The sequence below is a fragment of the Chanodichthys erythropterus genome, unplaced genomic scaffold (assembly GCF_024489055.1).
Source record: "Chanodichthys erythropterus isolate Z2021 unplaced genomic scaffold, ASM2448905v1 ctg001590_np12, whole genome shotgun sequence".
In the NCBI taxonomy this organism is placed as follows: Eukaryota; Metazoa; Chordata; class Actinopteri; order Cypriniformes; family Xenocyprididae; genus Chanodichthys; species Chanodichthys erythropterus.
Genome location: NW_027125673.1, coordinates 1174133 through 1192502, shown reverse-complemented (window position 1 = coordinate 1192502; position 18370 = coordinate 1174133).

Genomic DNA, 18370 nt, shown 5'->3' with positions numbered 1-18370 from the left:
TGCCTCGCCACGGCCAAACCGTTTGAGATATCCAAAATCCGTTTGCAATTAAACAACTTCAATGTGTTCGCAACAAGTTAAAAAAGCTTGGTGTAAATTGGATAAACCCTGTAGGAGTAGTAGTATAAAATTCATAGCCTGTTTTTTCAAAAAATTAACATTCAAACCAAAATAGCTGACTTCCTGTTGGTCGGAGCTAATGAATGTAAATTAGAAAATTGTCCGGCTTGATGAGAACAATATGTGTACCGAGTTTGGTGACTGTAGGAAAAACTAACCCCCACTTTTGTCAAAAGGTGGCGCTACTGAGCCCCTCCACCACGCCCATTTCTATGGCTTTGTCCATGTCTACTGGTTGACAATATTGATGTGTGTGTCGAGTTTCATGCAATTTGAAGCATGTTAAGAGCCTCAAAAACACTCAAGAATATTATTACAGTTTGACCTGTTGCCATGGCAACAATATTTCAAATATCAAAAATCCTGTCATAGGTCTACATCTGCTGTGTATTGACATTACACTGATGAAGTTTGAAGCAAATCAGGTAAAAATAAGAGGGTGATCTCAAAACATTTCAAAAAGTGATACACTTCCTGCTGCCAGTTGGTGGCGCTATAACTTTGACTCACAATAGTCACATCCATGTGATCAGACTCCTATAACGAACACACTCGTGAAGTTTCATAAAGATCAATATATGTATTAAGACGTTATAACACATTTCCTGTTTCCTTTTTCTCGCCATAAATTCGTTGCCTCGCCACGGCCAAACCGTTCGAGATATCAAAAATCCCCTGGCAATTTTTAATCATCAGTGTCTTGACTTCATGCTGACCGAGTTTGGTGGCGATCGGATTAATCGTCTAGGAGGAGTATATCAAATTCCAGAGCATGCGTTTTTCAAACAACCCTTAATAGCTGACTTCCTGTTGGCGTGGCGATTAACTTAGAGCGCGAAAGTTGTTCGGCCCGATGAGGTCTATATGTGTACCGAGTTTCATACTAATACGTGCAAGCATGTTTAATATATGGACCAAATTTTCAGACTTTTTTCAAGGGGGCGCTGTCGAGCCCCCCTGCCACGCCCGGGTACCAGCCTCTCCGGCGTCCTAATGGCCGCGGATTCCAATGTGTGTGCCAATTTTCAAGAGTTTTTGAGCATGTTAAGGCCCCCAAAAAGCCCCGGAAGACGAAAAAAAAAAAAAAAATAAAAATAAAAAATAAATAATAAATATAGCTGCGAGCAGCGATGGCGGGCCCAAGCCCGGTGGCACCGCCACCCCGGTGGCTTCAGGGCAACTGTGCACAGCGGGCAATAGGCACTTAAAACGGTTAAACATCAAAGGACTATGTCAAATTCACTCCACATTTACTGCACTACAAGGTGCCGTTATAGAGCCCCTCCTCCCTGCCCATTTTCAAAGGATTACATGTGCCAAGTTTTAACATTATTCTGATGAATTTTGAAGCAAATCAGGTAAAAATAAGAGGGTGATCTCAATGTATGCTGAAAGTGACACATTTTCTGCTTCCAGTTGGTGGCGCTATGACTTTGAATCACAATAGTCAAATCCATGTGATCAGCCTTGTACAACGAAGACTAAGCCAAAGTTTCATCAAAATCAATTAATGTATGCAGAAGTTATAACACTTTGTTTCCCTTTTCTTGCCATAAATTCGTTGCCTCGCCACGGCCAAACCGTTTGAGATATCCAAAATCCGTTTGCAATTAAACAACTTCAATGTGTTAGCAACAAGTTAAAAAAAGCTTGGTGTAAATTGGATAAACCCTGTAGGAGTAGTAGTATAAAATTCATAGCCTGTTTTTTCAAAAAATTAACATTCAAACCAAAATAGCTGACTTCCTGTTGGTCGGAGCTAATGAATGTAAATTAGAAAATTGTCCGGCTTGATGAGAATAACATGTGTACCGAGTTTGGTGACTGTAGGAAAAACTAACCCCCACTTTTGTCAAAAGGTGGCGCTACTGAGCCCCTCCACCACGCCCATTTCTATGGCTTTGTCCATGTCTACTGGTTGACAATATTGATGTGTGTGTCGAGTTTCATGCAATTTGAAGCATGTTAAGAGCCTCAAAAACACTCAAGAATATTATTACAGTTTGACCTGTTGCCATGGCAACAATATTTCAAATATCAAAAATCCTGTCATAGGTCTACATCTGCTGTGTATTGACATTACACTGATGAAGTTTGAAGCAAATCAGGTAAAAATAAGAGGGTGATCTCAAAGCATTTTAAAAGTGATACACTTCTTGCTGCCATTTGGTGGCGCTATAACTTTGACTCACAATAGTTACATCCATGTGATCAGACTACTACAACCAACACACTCCTGAAGTTTCATAAACATCAATCAATGTATGCAGAAGTTATAACACATTTCCTGTTTCCCTTTTCTCGCCATAAATTCGTTGCCTCGCCACGGCCAAACCGTTTGAGATATCCAAAATCCGTTTGCAATTAAACAACTTCAATGTGTTCGCAACAAGTTAAAAAAGCTTGGTGTAAATTGGATAAACCCTGTAGGAGTAGTAGTATAAAATTCATAGCCTGTTTTTTCAAAAAATTAACATTCAAACCAAAATAGCTGACTTCCTGTTGGTCGGAGCTAATGAATGTAAATTAGAAAATTGTCCGGCTTGATGAGAATAATATGTGAACAGAGTTTGGTGACTGTAGGAAAAACTAACCCCCACTTTTGTCAAAAGGTGGCGCTACTGAGCCCCTCCACCACGCCCATTTCTATGGCTTTGTCCATGTCTACTGGTTGACAATATTGATGTGTGTGTCGAGTTTCATGCAATTTGAAGCATGTTAAGAGCCTCAAAAACACTCAAGAATATTATTACAGTTTGACCTGTTGCCATGGCAACAATATTTCAAATATCAAAAATCCTGTCATAGGTCTACATCTGCTGTGTATTGACATTACACTGATGAAGTTTGAAGCAAATCAGGTAAAAATAAGAGGGTGATCTCAAAGCATTTTAAAAGTGATACACTTCTTGCTGCCATTTGGTGGCGCTATAACTTTGACTCACAATAGTTACATCCATGTGATCAGACTACTACAACCAACACACTCCTGAAGTTTCATAAACATCAATCAATGTATGCAGAAGTTATAACACATTTCCTGTTTCCCTTTTCTCGCCATAAATTCGTTGCCTCGCCACGGCCAAACCGTTTGAGATATCCAAAATCCGTTTGCAATTAAACAACTTCAATGTGTTCGCAACAAGTTAAAAAAAGCTTGGTGTAAATTGGATAAACCCTGTAGGAGTAGTAGTATAAAATTCATAGCCTGTTTTTTCAAAAAATTAACATTCAAACCAAAATAGCTGACTTCCTGTTGGTCGGAGCTAATGAATGTAAATTAGAAAATTGTCCGGCTTGATGAGAACAATATGTGTACCGAGTTTGGTGACTGTAGGAAAAACTAACCCCCCACTTTTGTCAAAAGGTGGCGCTACTGAGCCCCTCCACCACGCCCATTTCTATGGCTTTGTCCATGTCTACTGGTTGACAATATTGATGTGTGTGTCGAGTTTCATGCAATTTGAAGCATGTTAAGAGCCTCAAAAACACTCAAGAATATTATTACAGTTTGACCTGTTGCCATGGCAACAATATTTCAAATATCAAAAATCCTGTCATAGGTCTACATCTGCTGTGTATTGACATTACACTGATGAAGTTTGAAGCAAATCAGGTAAAAATAAGAGGGTGATCTCAAAACATTTCAAAAAGTGATACACTTCCTGCTGCCAGTTGGTGGCGCTATAACTTTGACTCACAATAGTCACATCCATGTGATCAGACTCCTATAACGAACACACTCGTGAAGTTTCATAAAGATCAATATATGTATTAAGACGTTATAACACATTTCCTGTTTCCTTTTTCTCGCCATAAATTCGTTGCCTCGCCACGGCCAAACCGTTCGAGATATCAAAAATCCCCTGGCAATTTTTAATCAACAGTGTCTTGACTTCATGCTGACCGAGTTTGGTGGCGATCGGATTAATCGTCTAGGAGGAGTATATCAAATTCCAGAGCATGCGTTTTTCAAACAACCCTTAATAGCTGACTTCCTGTTGGCGTGGCGATTAACTTAGAGCGCGAAAGTTGTTCGGCCCGATGAGGTCTATATGTGTACCGAGTTTCATACGTGCAAGCATGTTTAATATATGGACCAAATTTTCAGACTTTTTTCAAGGGGGCGCTGTCGAGCCCCCCTGCCACGCCCGGGTACCAGCCTCTCCGGCGTCCTAATGGCCGCGGATTCCAATGTGTGTGCCAATTTTCAAGAGTTTTTGAGCATGTTAAGGCCCCCAAAAAGCCCCGGAAGACGGAAAAAAAAATAAAAATAAAAATAAAAAATAATAAATATAGCTGCGAGCAGCGATGGCGGGCCCAAGCCCGGTGGCACCGCCACCCCGGTGGCTTCAGGGCAACTGTGCACAGCGGGCAATAGGCACTTAAAACGGTTAAACATCAAAGGACTATGTCAAATTCACTCCACATTTACTGCACTACAAGGTGCCGCTATAGAGCCCCTCCTCCCTGCCCATTTTCAAAGGATTACATGTGCCAAGTTTTAACATTATTCTGATGAATTTTGAAGCAAATCAGGTAAAAATAAGAGGGTGATCTCAATGTATGCTGAAAGTGACACATTTTCTGCTTCCAGTTGGTGGCGCTATGACTTTGAATCACAATAGTCAAATCCATGTGATCAGCCTTGTACAACGAAGACTAAGCCAAAGTTTCATCAAAATCAATTAATGTATGCAGAAGTTATAACACTTTGTTTCCCTTTTCTTGCCATAAATTCGTTGCCTCGCCACGGCCAAACCGTTTGAGATATCCAAAATCCGTTTGCAATTAAACAACTTCAATGTGTTAGCAACAAGTTAAAAAAAGCTTGGTGTAAATTGGATAAACCCTGTAGGAGTAGTAGTATAAAATTCATAGCCTGTTTTTTCAAAAAATTAACATTCAAACCAAAATAGCTGACTTCCTGTTGGTCGGAGCTAATGAATGTAAATTAGAAAATTGTCCGGCTTGATGAGAATAATATGTGTACCGAGTTTGGTGACTGTAGGAAAAACTAACCCCCCCACTTTTGTCAAAAGGTGGCGCTACTGAGCCCCTCCACCACGCCCATTTCTATGGCTTTGTCCATGTCTACTGGTTGACAATATTGATGTGTGTGTCGAGTTTCATGCAATTTGAAGCATGTTAAGAGCCTCAAAAACACTCAAGAATATTATTACAGTTTGACCTGTTGCCATGGCAACAATATTTCAAATATCAAAAATCCTGTCATAGGTCTACATCTGCTGTGTATTGACATTACACTGATGAAGTTTGAAGCAAATCAGGTAAAAATAAGAGGGTGATCTCAAAGCATTTTAAAAGTGATACACTTCTTGCTGCCATTTGGTGGCGCTATAACTTTGACTCACAATAGTTACATCCATGTGATCAGACTACTACAACCAACACACTCCTGAAGTTTCATAAACATCAATCAATGTATGCAGAAGTTATAACACATTTCCTGTTTCCCTTTTCTCGCCATAAATTCGTTGCCTCGCCACGGCCAAACCGTTTGAGATATCCAAAATCCGTTTGCAATTAAACAACTTCAATGTGTTCGCAACAAGTTAAAAAAAGCTTGGTGTAAATTGGATAAACCCTGTAGGAGTAGTAGTATAAAATTCATAGCCTGTTTTTTCAAAAAATTAACATTCAAACCAAAATAGCTGACTTCCTGTTGGTCGGAGCTAATGAATGTAAATTAGAAAATTGTCCGGCTTGATGAGAATAATATGTGTACCAAGTTTGGTGACTGTAGGAAAAACTAACCCCCACTTTTGTCAAAAGGTGGCGCTACTGAGCCCCTCCACCACGCCCATTTCTATGGCTTTGTCCATGTCTACTGGTTGACAATATTGATGTGTGTGTCGAGTTTCATGCAATTTGAAGCATGTTAAGAGCCTCAAAAACACTCAAGAATATTATTACAGTTTGACCTGTTGCCATGGCAACAATATTTCAAATATCAAAAATCCTGTCATAGGTCTACATCTGCTGTGTATTGACATTACACTGATGAAGTTTGAAGCAAATCAGGTAAAAATAAGAGGGTGATCTCAAAGCATTTTAAAAGTGATACACTTCTTGCTGCCATTTGGTGGCGCTATAACTTTGACTCACAATAGTTACATCCATGTGATCAGACTACTACAACCAACACACTCCTGAAGTTTCATAAACATCAATCAATGTATGCAGAAGTTATAACACAATTCCTGTTTCCCTTTTCTCGCCATAAATTCGTTGCCTCGCCACGGCCAAACCGTTCGAGATATCAAAAATCCCCTGGCAATTTTTAATCATCAGTGTCTTGACTTCATGCTGACCGAGTTTGGTGGCGATCGGATTAATCGTCTAGGAGGAGTATATCAAATTCCAGAGCATGCGTTTTTCAAACAACCCTTAATAGCTGACTTCCTGTTGGCGTGGCGATTAACTTAGAGCGCGAAAGTTGTTCGGACCGATGAGGTCTATATGTGTACTGAGTTTCATACTAATACGTGCAAGCATGTTTAATATATGGACCAAATTTTCAGACTTTTTTCAAGGGGGCGCTGTCGAGCCCCCCTGCCACGCCCGGGTACCAGCCTCTCCGGCGTCCTAATGGCCGCGGATTCCAATGTGTGTGCCAATTTTCAAGAGTTTTTGAGCATGTTAAGGCCCCCAAAAAGCCCCGGAAGACGAAAAAATAAATAAATAAATAAATAAATAAATAAATATAGCTGCGAGCAGCGATGGCGGGCCCAAGCCCGGTGGCACCGCCACCCCGGTGGCTTCAGGGCAACTGTGCACAGCGGGCAATAGGCACTTAAAACGGTTAAACATCAAAGGACTATGTCAAATTCACTCCACATTTACTGCACTACAAGGTGCCGTTATAGAGCCCCTCCTCCCTGCCCATTTTCAAAGGATTACATGTGCCAAGTTTTAACATTATTCTGATGAATTTTGAAGCAAATCAGGTAAAAATAAGAGGGTGATCTCAATGTATGCTGAAAGTGACACATTTTCTGCTTCCAGTTGGTGGCGCTATGACTTTGAATCACAATAGTCAAATCCATGTGATCAGCCTTGTACAACGAAGACTAAGCCAAAGTTTCATCAAAATCAATTAATGTATGCAGAAGTTATAACACTTTGTTTCCCTTTTCTTGCCATAAATTCGTTGCCTCGCCACGGCCAAACCGTTTGAGATATCCAAAATCCGTTTGCAATTAAACAACTTCAATGTGTTAGCAACAAGTTAAAAAAGCTTGGTGTAAATTGGATAAACCCTGTAGGAGTAGTAGTATAAAATTCATAGCCTGTTTTTTCAAAAAATTAACATTCAAACCAAAATAGCTGACTTCCTGTTGGTCGGAGCTAATGAATGTAAATTAGAAAATTGTCCGGCTTGATGAGAATAACATGTGTACCGAGTTTGGTGACTGTAGGAAAAACTAACCCCCCACTTTTGTCAAAAGGTGGCGCTACTGAGCCCCTCCACCACGCCCATTTCTATGGCTTTGTCCATGTCTACTGGTTGACAATATTGATGTGTGTGTCGAGTTTCATGCAATTTGAAGCATGTTAAGAGCCTCAAAAACACTCAAGAATATTATTACAGTTTGACCTGTTGCCATGGCAACAATATTTCAAATATCAAAAATCCTGTCATAGGTCTACATCTGCTGTGTATTGACATTACACTGATGAAGTTTGAAGCAAATCAGGTAAAAATAAGAGGGTGATCTCAAAGCATTTTAAAAGTGATACACTTCTTGCTGCCATTTGGTGGCGCTATAACTTTGACTCACAATAGTTACATCCATGTGATCAGACTACTACAACCAACACACTCCTGAAGTTTCATAAACATCAATCAATGTATGCAGAAGTTATAACACATTTCCTGTTTCCCTTTTCTCGCCATAAATTCGTTGCCTCGCCACGGCCAAACCGTTTGAGATATCCAAAATCCGTTTGCAATTAAACAACTTCAATGTGTTCGCAACAAGTTAAAAAAAGCTTGGTGTAAATTGGATAAACCCTGTAGGAGTAGTAGTATAAAATTCATAGCCTGTTTTTTCAAAAAATTAACATTCAAACCAAAATAGCTGACTTCCTGTTGGTCGGAGCTAATGAATGTAAATTAGAAAATTGTCCGGCTTGATGAGAATAATATGTGAACAGAGTTTGGTGACTGTAGGAAAAACTAACCCCCCCACTTTTGTCAAAAGGTGGCGCTACTGAGCCCCTCCACCACGCCCATTTCTATGGCTTTGTCCATGTCTACTGGTTGACAATATTGATGTGTGTGTCGAGTTTCATGCAATTTGAAGCATGTTAAGAGCCTCAAAAACACTCAAGAATATTATTACAGTTTGACCTGTTGCCATGGCAACAATATTTCAAATATCAAAAATCCTGTCATAGGTCTACATCTGCTGTGTATTGACATTACACTGATGAAGTTTGAAGCAAATCAGGTAAAAATAAGAGGGTGATCTCAAAGCATTTTAAAAGTGATACACTTCTTGCTGCCATTTGGTGGCGCTATAACTTTGACTCACAATAGTTACATCCATGTGATCAGACTACTACAACCAACACACTCCTGAAGTTTCATAAACATCAATCAATGTATGCAGAAGTTATAACACATTTCCTGTTTCCCTTTTCTCGCCATAAATTCGTTGCCTCGCCACGGCCAAACCGTTTGAGATATCCAAAATCCGTTTGCAATTAAACAACTTCAATGTGTTCGCAACAAGTTAAAAAAAGCTTGGTGTAAATTGGATAAACCCTGTAGGAGTAGTAGTATAAAATTCATAGCCTGTTTTTTCAAAAAATTAACATTCAAACCAAAATAGCTGACTTCCTGTTGGTCGGAGCTAATGAATGTAAATTAGAAAATTGTCCGGCTTGATGAGAACAATATGTGTACCGAGTTTGGTGACTGTAGGAAAAACTAACCCCCACTTTTGTCAAAAGGTGGCGCTACTGAGCCCCTCCACCACGCCCATTTCTATGGCTTTGTCCATGTCTACTGGTTGACAATATTGATGTGTGTGTCGAGTTTCATGCAATTTGAAGCATGTTAAGAGCCTCAAAAACACTCAAGAATATTATTACAGTTTGACCTGTTGCCATGGCAACAATATTTCAAATATCAAAAATCCTGTCATAGGTCTACATCTGCTGTGTATTGACATTACACTGATGAAGTTTGAAGCAAATCAGGTAAAAATAAGAGGGTGATCTCAAAACATTTCAAAAAGTGATACACTTCCTGCTGCCAGTTGGTGGCGCTATAACTTTGACTCACAATAGTCACATCCATGTGATCAGACTCCTATAACGAACACACTCGTGAAGTTTCATAAAGATCAATATATGTATTAAGACGTTATAACACATTTCCTGTTTCCTTTTTCTCGCCATAAATTCGTTGCCTCGCCACGGCCAAACCGTTCGAGATATCAAAAATCCCCTGGCAATTTTTAATCAACAGTGTCTTGACTTCATGCTGACCGAGTTTGGTGGCGATCGGATTAATCGTCTAGGAGGAGTATATCAAATTCCAGAGCATGCGTTTTTCAAACAACCCTTAATAGCTGACTTCCTGTTGGCGTGGCGATTAACTTAGAGCGCGAAAGTTGTTCGGCCCGATGAGGTCTATATGTGTACCGAGTTTCATACTAATACGTGCAAGCATGTTTAATATATGGACCAAATTTTCAGACTTTTTTCAAGGGGGCGCTGTCGAGCCCCCCTGCCACGCCCGGGTACCAGCCTCTCCGGCGTCCTAATGGCCGCGGATTCCAATGTGTGTGCCAATTTTCAAGAGTTTTTGAGCATGTTAAGGCCCCCAAAAAGCCCCGGAAGACGGAAAAAAAATAAAAAAAAATAAAAAATAATAAATATAGCTGCGAGCAGCGATGGCGGGCCCAAGCCCGGTGGCACCGCCACCCCGGTGGCTTCAGGGCAACTGTGCACAGCGGGCAATAGGCACTTAAAACGGTTAAACATCAAAGGACTATGTCAAATTCACTCCACATTTACTGCACTACAAGGTGCCGCTATAGAGCCCCTCCTCCCTGCCCATTTTCAAAGGATTACATGTGCCAAGTTTTAACATTATTCTGATGAATTTTGAAGCAAATCAGGTAAAAATAAGAGGGTGATCTCAATGTATGCTGAAAGTGACACATTTTCTGCTTCCAGTTGGTGGCGCTATGACTTTGAATCACAATAGTCAAATCCATGTGATCAGCCTTGTACAACGAAGACTAAGCCAAAGTTTCATCAAAATCAATTAATGTATGCAGAAGTTATAACACTTTGTTTCCCTTTTCTTGCCATAAATTCGTTGCCTCGCCACGGCCAAACCGTTTGAGATATCCAAAATCCGTTTGCAATTAAACAACTTCAATGTGTTAGCAACAAGTTAAAAAAAGCTTGGTGTAAATTGGATAAACCCTGTAGGAGTAGTAGTATAAAATTCATAGCCTGTTTTTTCAAAAAATTAACATTCAAACCAAAATAGCTGACTTCCTGTTGGTCGGAGCTAATGAATGTAAATTAGAAAATTGTCCGGCTTGATGAGAATAATATGTGTACCGAGTTTGGTGACTGTAGGAAAAACTAACCCCCCCACTTTTGTCAAAAGGTGGCGCTACTGAGCCCCTCCACCACGCCCATTTCTATGGCTTTGTCCATGTCTACTGGTTGACAATATTGATGTGTGTGTCGAGTTTCATGCAATTTGAAGCATGTTAAGAGCCTCAAAAACACTCAAGAATATTATTACAGTTTGACCTGTTGCCATGGCAACAATATTTCAAATATCAAAAATCCTGTCATAGGTCTACATCTGCTGTGTATTGACATTACACTGATGAAGTTTGAAGCAAATCAGGTAAAAATAAGAGGGTGATCTCAAAGCATTTTAAAAGTGATACACTTCTTGCTGCCATTTGGTGGCGCTATAACTTTGACTCACAATAGTTACATCCATGTGATCAGACTACTACAACCAACACACTCCTGAAGTTTCATAAACATCAATCAATGTATGCAGAAGTTATAACACATTTCCTGTTTCCCTTTTCTCGCCATAAATTCGTTGCCTCGCCACGGCCAAACCGTTTGAGATATCCAAAATCCGTTTGCAATTAAACAACTTCAATGTGTTCGCAACAAGTTAAAAAAAGCTTGGTGTAAATTGGATAAACCCTGTAGGAGTAGTAGTATAAAATTCATAGCCTGTTTTTTCAAAAAATTAACATTCAAACCAAAATAGCTGACTTCCTGTTGGTCGGAGCTAATGAATGTAAATTAGAAAATTGTCCGGCTTGATGAGAATAATATGTGTACCAAGTTTGGTGACTGTAGGAAAAACTAACCCCCACTTTTGTCAAAAGGTGGCGCTACTGAGCCCCTCCACCACGCCCATTTCTATGGCTTTGTCCATGTCTACTGGTTGACAATATTGATGTGTGTGTCGAGTTTCATGCAATTTGAAGCATGTTAAGAGCCTCAAAAACACTCAAGAATATTATTACAGTTTGACCTGTTGCCATGGCAACAATATTTCAAATATCAAAAATCCTGTCATAGGTCTACATCTGCTGTGTATTGACATTACACTGATGAAGTTTGAAGCAAATCAGGTAAAAATAAGAGGGTGATCTCAAAGCATTTTAAAAGTGATACACTTCTTGCTGCCATTTGGTGGCGCTATAACTTTGACTCACAATAGTTACATCCATGTGATCAGACTACTACAACCAACACACTCCTGAAGTTTCATAAACATCAATCAATGTATGCAGAAGTTATAACACAATTCCTGTTTCCCTTTTCTCGCCATAAATTCGTTGCCTCGCCACGGCCAAACCGTTCGAGATATCAAAAATCCCCTGGCAATTTTTAATCATCAGTGTCTTGACTTCATGCTGACCGAGTTTGGTGGCGATCGGATTAATCGTCTAGGAGGAGTATATCAAATTCCAGAGCATGCGTTTTTCAAACAACCCTTAATAGCTGACTTCCTGTTGGCGTGGCGATTAACTTAGAGCGCGAAAGTTGTTCGGACCGATGAGGTCTATATGTGTACTGAGTTTCATACTAATACGTGCAAGCATGTTTAATATATGGACCAAATTTTCAGACTTTTTTCAAGGGGGCGCTGTCGAGCCCCCCTGCCACGCCCGGGTACCAGCCTCTCCGGCGTCCTAATGGCCGCGGATTCCAATGTGTGTGCCAATTTTCAAGAGTTTTTGAGCATGTTAAGGCCCCCAAAAAGCCCCGGAAGACGAAAAAATAAATAAATAAATAAATAAATAAATAAATATAGCTGCGAGCAGCGATGGCGGGCCCAAGCCCGGTGGCACCGCCACCCCGGTGGCTTCAGGGCAACTGTGCACAGCGGGCAATAGGCACTTAAAACGGTTAAACATCAAAGGACTATGTCAAATTCACTCCACATTTACTGCACTACAAGGTGCCGTTATAGAGCCCCTCCTCCCTGCCCATTTTCAAAGGATTACATGTGCCAAGTTTTAACATTATTCTGATGAATTTTGAAGCAAATCAGGTAAAAATAAGAGGGTGATCTCAATGTATGCTGAAAGTGACACATTTTCTGCTTCCAGTTGGTGGCGCTATGACTTTGAATCACAATAGTCAAATCCATGTGATCAGCCTTGTACAACGAAGACTAAGCCAAAGTTTCATCAAAATCAATTAATGTATGCAGAAGTTATAACACTTTGTTTCCCTTTTCTTGCCATAAATTCGTTGCCTCGCCACGGCCAAACCGTTTGAGATATCCAAAATCCGTTTGCAATTAAACAACTTCAATGTGTTAGCAACAAGTTAAAAAAAGCTTGGTGTAAATTGGATAAACCCTGTAGGAGTAGTAGTATAAAATTCATAGCCTGTTTTTTCAAAAAATTAACATTCAAACCAAAATAGCCAACTTCCTGTTGGTCGGAGCTAATGAATGTAAATTAGAAAATTGTCCGGCTTGATGAGAATAATATGTGTACCGAGTTTGGTGACTGTAGGAAAAACTAACCTCCCCACTTTTGTCAAAAGGTGGCGCTACTGAGCCCCTCCACCACGCCCATTTCTATGGCTTTGTCCATGTCTACTGGTTGACAATATTGATGTGTGTGTCGAGTTTCATGCAATTTGAAGCATGTTAAGAGCCTCAAAAACACTCAAGAATATTATTACAGTTTGACCTGTTGCCATGGCAACAATATTTCAAATATCAAAAATCCTGTCATAGGTCTACATCTGCTGTGTATTGACATTACACTGATGAAGTTTGAAGCAAATCAGGTAAAAATAAGAGGGTGATCTCAAAACATTTCAAAAAGTGATACACTTCCTGCTGCCAGTTGGTGGCGCTATAACTTTGACTCACAATAGTCACATCCATGTGATCAGACTCCTATAACGAACACACTCGTGAAGTTTCATAAAGATCAATATATGTATTAAGACGTTATAACACATTTCCTGTTTCCTTTTTCTCGCCATAAATTCGTTGCCTCGCCACGGCCAAACCGTTTGAGATATCCAAAATCCGTTTGCAATTATACAACTTCAATGTGTTCGCAACAAGTTAAAAAAAGCTTGGTGTAAATTGGATAAACCCTGTAGGAGTAGTAGTATAAAATTCATAGCCTGTTTTTTCAAAAAATTAACATTCAAACCAAAATAGCTGACTTCCTGTTGGTCGGAGCTAATGAATGTAAATTAGAAAATTGTCCGGCTTGATGAGAATAATATGTGTACCGAGTTTGGTGACTGTAGGAAAAACTAACCCCCCCACTTTTGTCAAAAGGTGGCGCTACTGAGCCCCTCCACCACGCCCATTTCTATGGCTTTGTCCATGTCTACTGGTTGACAATATTGATGTGTGTGTCGAGTTTCATGCAATTTGAAGCATGTTAAGAGCCTCAAAAACACTCAAGAATATTATTACAGTTTGACCTGTTGCCATGGCAACAATATTTCAAATATCAAAAATCCTGTCATAGGTCTACATCTGCTGTGTATTGACATTACACTGATGAAGTTTGAAGCAAATCAGGTAAAAATAAGAGGGTGATCTCAAAACATTTCAAAAAGTGATACACTTCCTGCTGCCAGTTGGTGGCGCTATAACTTTGACTCACAATAGTCACATCCATGTGATCAGACTCCTATAACGAACACACTCGTGAAGTTTCATAAAGATCAATATATGTATTAAGACGTTATAACAAATTTCCTGTTTCCTTTTTCTCGCCATAAATTCGTTGCCTCGCCACGGCCAAACCGTTCGAGATATCAAAAATCCCCTGGCAATTTTTAATCATCAGTGTCTTGACTTCATGCTGACCGAGTTTGGTGGCGATCGGATTAATCGTCTAGGAGGAGTATATCAAATTCCAGAGCATGCGTTTTTCAAACAACCCTTAATAGCTGACTTCCTGTTGGCGTGGCGATTAACTTAGAGCGCGAAAGTTGTTCGGCCCGATGAGGTCTATATGTGTACCGAGTTTCATACTAATACGTGCAAGCATGTTTAATATATGGACCAAATTTTCAGACTTTTTTCAAGGGGGCGCTGTCGAGCCCCCCTGCCACGCCCGGGTACCAGCCTCTCCGGCGTCCTAATGGCCGCGGATTCCAATGTGTGTGCCAATTTTCAAGAGTTTTTGAGCATGTTACGGCCCCCAAAAAGCCCCGGAAGACGAAAAAAAAAAAAATAAATATAGCTGCGAGCAGCGATGGCGGGCCCAAGCCCGGTGGCACCGCCACCCCGGTGGCTTCAGGGCAACTGTGCACAGCGGGCAATAGGCACTTAAAACGGTTAAACATCAAAGGACTATGTCAAATTCACTCCACATTTACTGCACTACAAGGTGCCGCTATAGAGCCCCTCCTCCCTGCCCATTTTCAAAGGATTACATGTGCCAAGTTTTAACATTATTCTGATGAATTTTGAAGCAAATCAGGTAAAAATAAGAGGGTGATCTCAATGTATGCTGAAAGTGACACATTTTCTGCTTCCAGTTGGTGGCGCTATGACTTTGAATCACAATAGTCAAATCCATGTGATCAGCCTTGTACAACGAAGACTAAGCCAAAGTTTCATCAAAATCAATTAATGTATGCAGAAGTTATAACACTTTGTTTCCCTTTTCTTGCCATAAATTCGTTGCCTCGCCACGGCCAAACCGTTTGAGATATCCAAAATCCGTTTGCAATTAAACAACTTCAATGTGTTAGCAACAAGTTAAAAAAAGCTTGGTGTAAATTGGATAAACCCTGTAGGAGTAGTAGTATAAAATTCATAGCCTGTTTTTTCAAAAAATTAACATTCAAACCAAAATAGCTGACTTCCTGTTGGTCGGAGCTAATGAATGTAAATTAGAAAATTGTCCGGCTTGATGAGAATAATATGTGTACCGAGTTTGGTGACTGTAGGAAAAACTAACCCCCCCCACTTTTGTCAAAAGGTGGCGCTACTGAGCCCCTCCACCACGCCCATTTCTATGGCTTTGTCCATGTCTACTGGTTGACAATATTGATGTGTGTGTCGAGTTTCATGCAATTTGAAGCATGTTAAGAGCCTCAAAACCACTCAAGAATATTATTACAGTTTGACCTGTTGCCATGGCAACAATATTTCAAATATCAAAAATCCTGTCATAGGTCTACATCTGCTGTGTATTGACATTACACTGATGAAGTTTGAAGCAAATCAGGTAAAAATAAGAGGGTGATCTCAAAGCATTTTAAAAGTGATACACTTCTTGCTGCCATTTGGTGGCGCTATAACTTTGACTCATAATAGTTACATCCATGTGATCAGACTACTACAACCAACACACTCCTGAAGTTTCATAAACATCAATCAATGTATGCAGAAGTTATAACACATTTCCTGTTTCCCTTTTCTCGCCATAAATTCGTTGCCTCGCCACGGCCAAACCGTTTGAGATATCCAAAATCCGTTTGCAATTAAACAACTTCAATGTGTTCGCAACAAGTTAAAAAAGCTTGGTGTAAATTGGATAAACCCTGTAGGAGTAGTAGTATAAAATTCATAGCCTGTTTTTTCAAAAAATTAACATTCAAACCAAAATAGCTGACTTCCTGTTGGTCGGAGCTAATGAATGTAAATTAGAAAATTGTCCGGCTTGATGAGAATAATATGTGTACCGAGTTTGGTGACTGTAGGAAAAACTAACCCCCCCACTTTTGTCAAAAGGTGGCGCTACTGAGCCCCTCCACCACGCCCATTTCTATGGCTTTGTCCATGTCTACTGGTTGACAATATTGATGTGTGTGTCGAGTTTCATGCAATTTGAAGCATGTTAAGAGCCTCAAAAACACTCAAGAATATTATTACAGTTTGACCTGTTGCCATGGCAACAATATTTCAAATATCAAAAATCCTGTCATAGGTCTACATCTGCTGTGTATTGACATTACACTGATGAAGTTTGAAGCAAATCAGGTAAAAATAAGAGGGTGATCTCAAAACATTTCAAAAAGTGATACACTTCCTGCTGCCAGTTGGTGGCGCTATAACTTTGACTCACAATAGTCACATCCATGTGATCAGACTCCTATAACGAACACACTCGTGAAGTTTCATAAAGATCAATATATGTATTAAGACGTTATAACACATTTCCTGTTTCCTTTTTCTCGCCATAAATTCGTTGCCTCGCCACGGCCAAACCGTTCGAGATATCAAAAATCCCCTGGCAATTTTTAATCATCAGTGTCTTGACTTCATGCTGACCGAGTTTGGTGGCGATCGGATTAATCGTCTAGGAGGAGTATATCAAATTCCAGAGCATGCGTTTTTCAAACAACCCTTAATAGCTGACTTCCTGTTGGCGTGGCGATTAACTTAGAGCGCGAAAGTTGTTCGGCCCGATGAGGTCTATATGTGTACCGAGTTTCATACTAATACGTGCAAGCATGTTTAATATATGGACCAAATTTTCAGACTTTTTTCAAGGGGGCGCTGTCGAGCCCCCCTGCCACGCCCGGGTACCAGCCTCTCCGGCGTCCTAATGGCCGCGGATTCCAATGTGTGTGCCAATTTTCAAGAGTTTTTGAGCATGTTAAGGCCCCCAAAAAGCCCCGGAAGACGAAAAAAAAAAAAAAATAAAAATAAAAAATAAATAATAAATATAGCTGCGAGCAGCGATGGCGGGCCCAAGCCCGGTGGCACCGCCACCCCGGTGGCTTCAGGGCAACTGTGCACAGCGGGCAATAGGCACTTAAAACGGTTAAACATCAAAGGACTATGTCAAATTCACTCCACATTTACTGCACTACAAGGTGCCATTATAGAGCCCCTCCTCCCTGCCCATTTTCAAAGGATTACATGTGCCAAGTTTTAACATTATTCTGATGAATTTTGAAGCAAATCAGGTAAAAATAAGAGGGTGATCTCAATGTATGCTGAAAGTGACACATTTTCTGCTTCCAGTTGGTGGCGCTATGACTTTGAATCACAATAGTCCAATCCATGTGATCAGCCTTGTACAACGAAGACTAAGCCAAAGTTTCATCAAAATCAATTAATGTATGCAGAAGTTATAACACTTTGTTTCCCTTTTCTTGCCATAAATTCGTTGCCTCGCCACGGCCAAACCGTTTGAGATATCCAAAATCCGTTTGCAATTAAACAACTTCAATGTGTTAGCAACAAGTTAAAAAAAGCTTGGTGTAAATTGGATAAACCCTGTAGGAGTAGTAGTATAAAATTCATAGCCTGTTTTTTCAAAAAATTAACATTCAAACCAAAATAGCTGACTTCCTCTTGGTCGGAGCTAATGAATGTAAATTAGAAAATTGTCCGGCTTGATGAGAATAATATGTGTACCGAGTTTGGTGACTGTAGGAAAAACTAACCCCCCACTTTTGTCAAAAGGTGGCGCTACTGAGCCCCTCCACCACGCCCATTTCTATGGCTTTGTCCATGTCTACTGGTTGACAATATTGATGTGTGTGTCGAGTTTCATGCAATTTGAAGCATGTTAAGAGCCTCAAAAACACTCAAGAATATTATTACAGTTTGACCTGTTGCCATGGCAACAATATTTCAAATATCAAAAATCCTGTCATAGGTCTACATCTGCTGTGTATTGACATTACACTGATGAAGTTTGAAGCAAATCAGGTAAAAATAAGAGGGTGATCTCAAAGCATTTTAAAAGTGATACACTTCTTG